Raw genomic sequence first — 7,075 nt, 5'->3', positions numbered from 1 at the left:
CATCACATCATTGTCAACTTTCTTGAACTTCTTTAACACCACATCATCTTTTTTCCAAAAAGACTTAAACAACATCGCAAAAGGTGTTCTCTCAAGGGCAGTAATGTGTCTTTTAGTGAACCTTGTGTCTCGCATTAGGTTTATCAATGAAACAACATTTGACCTATATTGTTTCACATAGTTCTCCCTCTCCCGTACTCCATGTACAATATTCAACTTCAAAGGTTTTGTTGTTGAAGGCATTGGATTGCTTTCTTTGCAGCCTTCATCATCACTAACATTGGATTGAACTTCTTTACTACTTTTGCTCTTTTTTTTAGGGACTTTCTTCTTTTGTATAACCGTTGGTGGAACTTCAAAATCATCATCATCATCATCACCACATTTGTTTCTTGTAACAACCATTTTAAAACACTAAAAAGTTTCTCTATATCAACAGTGTAACATTTTACTTTAAACAACAAAGTGACAAAACAAATAAGCACTAAACAAAATGTACAAGCATTGTAATGAGACAGTAAAGTTTTACTCTGTTTGTGTAACGACCCATCACGTATAATGATTAGTACTTGATTAATTAAGAGGATTTGAAATTTAATTGCCAAGTATTATAATTTAATTTGGGATTTATGAGAATTGTGGGATCTGATTCATATATGATTCTATTAAAGAGTTATTTTAAAATTAGAAATTAAGGGTCCAAATGGTTTAAGGAAGTAAAATTGAGAAGTTGAATCAATTTAATTTTAATTAAAGACCCATTTGGGAGTTTAATTAAATATTCGATTCAGTTTAGTAAAATTGAGATTCGATTAATTAGGTCATAATTGGAGTTGATTAAGTCATGAGGATTAAGAATTGTGGTTATTATAAATTAAATTTAATTATGATGTGTCCAATTTGAATATGTAATTTATTGATGGAAATTTGAGTCTGATCAGAAATTGAAGGCCTAAATGATTTGGGAAATCAAAATTGATAATGATAATAAATTTAATTTAATATTTGGAGCCTTTTGAGAGTCTGACTAAAAATCTGATTTGAATTGATAAAATTAAATATAATTAATTGGGCCTTAATGGAAGTCAAACTAAACTAATTAAATTATGTGGGATTTATGATTTGTTATAATTAATGTAACTATGTGTTGATCAAGATTTATTAAGATTAAGTGTTAATTAAATTAACCCTACACATAAATTAATTTATGGAAGAATCTAGAATTAAAGGGTGTAAATGAGCATGGGTGTATTCTGCAAATTAGTGGGTACGTATATGTGCGTGCATGTGTAAGGCTGAGGTCAAAAGGTGAACTGTGCATGTGTGTGCTGGTGAGTTCAAGATGAGGGTAATTTCCTTGGGGCCAAAACACACATTCGGTGAAGTGAAGAAAAAGAGTTAAGGGAATTTAGAGAGAGAGAGAAACAGTCGAGAGAGAGGGAGAGTGTGTAAAAAAAAATTCTTGGAACTCAGTTGCTGGAAATTGAGTAGGAAAGCTAAGGGAAAAGCTAGGGAAAAGTGGAGAACTGAAGAAAAGTTCAAGAATTGGCCAAGAAATTCATCAATTTGAAGATTTAAGGTAAGAAATTGAGACTTAAATTTTGCAGATAATTTACTCACAAGCTGAAATTAAAGGGTAATTGGGTTTATTTTCATGACATAAGAAAAGAATGTAGAAGGTTTGAGTTAAGTTTGATAATTAAGAAATTGATGTTGTGATTAAATATTTGAGTTTGATTTTCTTCATCCATCACATATTTGAAGTTTATCATTACATGCATTGTAAATTTTCAAGATTTTAGAATTTAATTCATATTTTAAAGTTTATGAGCTTGAGATTAAATTGTGATATAAATTAAGAAGTCAAATTATAAATTGAGCTTGATAATGAAAAAATTGGTTGGATTTGATAAATGTTTTATACATGCATCATGGATTTTGAGGAATTTAACATAAACAATTTCATGTTTTGAAGAGAAGAAGGAATAAATTTTATAAGAAAAATTAAGTTTATGGAAATTTTGGGGTTAATCCTAAAGTTAGACAAGTTCTTGATTTTACTATGAAAAACAGGAATTGGTTTAATTTTAATTTAAAAGTTTTATTCAAATTAAAGAGTATGAGTTTATGGAAGATTAAACATTGATTTAATTTTGAATATAGAAAATTAATTAGTTTTAATCTCAATGTCACACATGCAAATACTTTCCTAAGAGTCATATAACTTCAATTTCATGTACATTAAAAGGAATTAGTAAAATGGTGTAGAAATTGAATTAGATTCAAAATCATAGAAGTTAATTTGAAAATAACCATTTTGGGTTTGAATTTATTTGTCTTATATGAAATTGAGTTTCAATCACACATGCATCATGAATTTGTAAGAGTTTTGGGAGCCTAATTCATGTTTTAAAATTTGTGGGTTTGATGGGGAGAAAATGAGTTAAAACTAAATTTGGACAAGTGGAGCATGATTTTGAATAAATAATTTCTAATTGAGAGTGTTTACTAAATTATACAATGATTCTCCATTTTTGTGTACCAAAATACATATTTTGAGGCTTTCAACATCAAATTTGAACTTCAATTACAATTCTAGAAATTCCAGAATTTACGCTGTCCGCTCGAGCGAGGAAAGTCTCGCTCGAGCGTGGAAATCGAGCTCCCAGAAGTTTTTCAAACTTTACAGTCCTCTTGAGCGACCAAAGTGGCGCTCGAGCGGAGACCCATTTTCTGCATATTTTGGAAAGTTGCATTTAGTTCACATTTTTATTCTCATCTCTTTCCGAAGCATTCTGGACATGATTTATGACTCAATAAAGATTAATAAGCTATCAATCAACATAGATTAGTTAGTTAAAGAATAAATCATTGATCTAGTGGTAATTGTTTAAAAGCTAAGTAAAAGATCAATCTATTTGGAAGAAGAATTTAGTAATGAAAGAATATGTGAAATAAGAACCTGGCTTATTTGAATGAGAAAGAATCAGCGTAGTAGAACTTCGGACTATTTAGACGGAAAAAGACTAGAAAAGTCAAGTTTGATCAAGGAAGGTATTTCAATGTGTTTATGTTATGTGCTTGTGTAGGTCGCGCGCCATTGTTTGCCTGGTTTATCTGATATGTCCAGTCTGTCTGATTTGCTTCTGCAGCTATCTGTGAGTAATAACTTAGTAAAGTTATGTTCAACTGTATCTATTTTCTGTGTGACAAAATGAGATCTATTTCCTGAAATGATATATTTTGTACAATGAATGATTGTCCAATTTCTGTTATGTATTCGTGACATCCTTAGCATCATGTGATATCTGTTGGCTGTTACCCGGTATCGGAGGTTCCTTTATGGAGCTTAATTCTGTCAGCACTCTGATACCCGTACCAGAGGCCTCGTCATTAGAGATGGCAATTTAAACCCGGCCCGACGGGGACTCGATTCCCCGATCCCGATGAAAATGGTTTTTTCCAGAAAAATACCCCTGTGAGGACGGGGATGGTATTCAAAATTAAAACCCCGATCAGTTTCGGCCCGGGGACGGTGATCAGTGTTCAAGCCCCGGCCTGTCTCCGGCCCTGTCCCCTGCCCCGAATTTTTCCTAAAGCAAAATTACCATTTTACCCTTCTCTCTATATATATATAAATCAATCCTTTCACTCACACAGACTGAACCTCACACTCACACTCACTCATCATCAACGCCTCTCATCTCTCTTGGTCTCCCTCTCTCTAAAACCTTCCGCCGATCTCCATCTCCTACCGCCGATCTCCCTCCTCCCACCGCCGATCTCAATCCTTCCACAACTCCACCGTCTCTCCCACCGCTAATCTCTATCCTCCTACAACTCCACCGTCTCTTTTTCTTTTCCAACGGCGGTGATGCCAAGCTTGCCGAATCACCGTCACCATCACCGACCAAGCTTCGCCGATCCGGCAGTGACACCATCCGGCGGTGAGGCCAACCTTCACGAATCTACGCTACGTCCCTCACCCTAGATCTGGAATATTCTCTCTCTCTCTCTCTCTCTCTTTTTCGATTTGTTATATATATAATATATATATAGCATATTTGAGCATCAGATTCAGATCTCTGTCTCTCTTTTTATGTTGTTGTTGATGATGAATAGATCCCTCTCTTTCTATGTTTATGTTGTTGTTGTTGTTGTTGTTGTTGATGATGATGATGATGAACAAATCTGTTAGATCCGATATTTTTTATTTTTTATTTTGTATTTTTATTTTATTTTTTTTTACATTTGAGCTCATCTCATCAGATCTGTTAATGGGTTGGATCTAACTTTTTTTTTTTTGTTTGGGAAATTTTCGGGGTCAGGGAAGCCCGATCCCCGTTAGGGGGCGGGGTGGGGTGGATTTAGGGTCCCCGTCGGGGATCGGGGCCGGGGACGGGGGGATTTTCACCATCGAGGATCGGGGACAGGGAGTGTGATCCTCGGCCCCGCCCCGCCCCGTTGCCATTCCTACCCGTCATGGGGGCTCAACGTATCTCTTCTTTGTTACCCGGATTCGGAAGTTCCTTTATGGAACTGGTTATTCGTAACCCTCACGTGTCTATATCTGCTCTGTTAATGCTAATGGGCGTATCACGTATATTTAAGCATACCTCATGATTTCTGTATATGATCTGGACAAATTATGAATTTGATATGAAACTGAATTATGATTTTTGAATCTGTACGGACTCATTCATTGAAGCCCCTTTACTCTGTTATTGTTCATTGAGCTTTCGCTCACAGTTTATATTATGTATGTAGGTGGGCTGACGCGTGATCAGGGCCAAAGTTGACGGCCTTCATTTCTGTTTTTGTCAGCCAACCGTTGTGCCACCCGTGGAGGTTCCGGATATGTCAAGTGATTGCTGTTATGTGATTTAAAGTTTTAGTTCTGTTTTCTTGTTTGGTTAAACAAGTCTTGTGTGTTTTTTAAAAGAGGCTAAGTCCTTTTTGTCTGATCTGTATATATATTATGATGTAGGGACGATGTGTATATATGTATATAAAAAATTTAAAATTTTTCTGTCTCATATAAGTCTGCACAGCTCAATGGACGCTGTATATTTGTTATTTGCTTCCGCTAGCCCCTAATATTATGTTAATCTGTCTCAGAGGCCTTTGGTAATCTCATGATTACTGGCCGGTTACGATGCTAAACCCATAGGGGCGGGTTTGGGTTGTGACAGTTTGGCAGTAAAACTTTACTTTTATTGAAAGTAAAATTTTACTCTGATTGGAAGTAAAATTTTACTTTGAACAATATACTCTAGGAAATAAACAAAAAACACATACAAATTTTGTAGAACCAAGAATCAAGAAAACCTTGTCTCAATTTTGACTATACGTAACACAGTTCTGAAATTAACATGTACAATTCACATTCAAACCGAAATCAGAGAAATGACGAAACTACAATCACATTCACATACATAAATAGATATATATATATATATATATATATATATATATATTCATATACAAATTGATATGCACATTTATGTAATGAGCAAAGGCTAGAGTTAAAGTAAAATTTTACTCTGTAATAAGTAAAATTTTACTCTCATTGTAAGTAAAATTTTACTCTGGTTGGAAGTAAAATTTTACTCTGATTAGAAGTAAAATTTTACTCTGAACAATATACCTTAGGAAATAAACAAAAAACACATACAAATTTTATAAAACCAAGAATCAAGAAAACCTTGTCTCAATTTTGACTATATGCAACACAGTTCTGAAATTAACATGTACAATTCACATTCAAACCAAAATAAGAGAAATGACGAAACTATAATCACATTCACATACATAAATAGATATATATGTATATATATATATTCATATACAAATTGATATGCACATTTATGTAATGAGCAAAAGCTAGAGTTAAAGTAAAATTTTACTCTCATTGTAAGTAAAATTTTACTCTGGTTAGAAGTAAAATTTTACTCTGAAAAAGTCATGAAGCAAGTGTAATAAGTAAAATTTTACTCTAAGCAAAGGCTAGAGTTAAAGTAAAATTTTACTCTGAACAATATACCTTAGGAAATAAACAAAAAAAAAATACAAATTTTATAAAACCAAGAATCAAGAAAACCTTGTCTCAATTTTGACCATACGCAACACAGTTCTGAAATTAACATGTATAATTCACATTCAAACCGAAATCAGAGAAATGACGAAACTACAATCACATTCGCATACATAAATAGATATATACATATATATATATATATATATATTCATATACAAATTGATATGCGCATTTATGTAATGAGCAAAGGCTAGAGTTAAAGTAAAATTTTACTCGGTAATAAGTAAAATTTTACTCTCATTGTAAGTAAAATTTTACTTTACTCTGATTAGAAGTAAAATTTTACTCTGAAAAATTCATGAAGTAAGTGAATTTGAAAGCATTGAAATTGCAGGACCAAAACACTACAGAAATCAAAGCAACGAAATTGAAGCAAAACTGCATACACCGTTCCAAAATACCTAAATTAGTTTTCAAAATTTTTAAACCTTAACATTCTCACATGATTTAGTAATTTAAAGTATTTTAAGATAGTGATAAAAATTTTAAAACAAATGATCCTTAGTGTAACGCAAAATCCCAAATTCTACTCACTCAACGTAATCTCATACACCACTCCCAAAATGAAAACAAACTCAGACATACTTCATAATATCGAAAAACTAACAGAAAGGGAAAAAAATCACCTGCAAAATGTGTGTCCAAGAGAGAGAGTAAAGCGAAATACGGAGTTCGATTCGAGCGCAAGCGCCGAGCTTGTAACGTTGCTTGGGTTTCAATCGACGAATCTGTAACGAAGTAGCTCTAGAGAGCGAGACTAATGAGACTCAGAGAAGGGTTTCAATTAGGGATGGCAATTTGAACCCGGCCCGACGGGGACCCGACCCCCCGTCCCCGATAAGAATGGTTTTTCCCCGAAAAATCCCCCCGACGGACCGGGGATGGTATTAAAAAATAAATCCCCGGTGACATTCGGGCCGGGGACGGTGATATATATTTCATCCCCGGCCCGCCCCGGCCCCGGCCCCGCCCCCCGCC

General features: G+C 34.2%; 1 long non-coding RNA gene across 1 annotated transcript; it reads left to right on the top strand.

The window, feature by feature from the left end:
• Window positions 1-1,368: 1,368 nt before the first annotated feature.
• On the top strand, window positions 1,369-3,255 carry LOC145822900 (uncharacterized). Its single transcript, XR_014364741.1, has 2 exons — window positions 1,369-1,579; window positions 3,090-3,255. It is a non-coding gene; the product is annotated as an uncharacterized LOC145822900 (long non-coding RNA).
• The last annotated feature ends 3,820 nt before the right edge of the window (window positions 3,256-7,075 follow it).

Source organism: Camellia sinensis, chromosome 3 (assembly GCF_055761805.1).
Source record: "Camellia sinensis isolate YWXY chromosome 3, ASM5576180v1, whole genome shotgun sequence".
In the NCBI taxonomy this organism is placed as follows: domain Eukaryota; kingdom Viridiplantae; phylum Streptophyta; class Magnoliopsida; order Ericales; family Theaceae; genus Camellia; species Camellia sinensis.
This window is presented reverse-complemented; position numbering and strand designations above follow the sequence as displayed.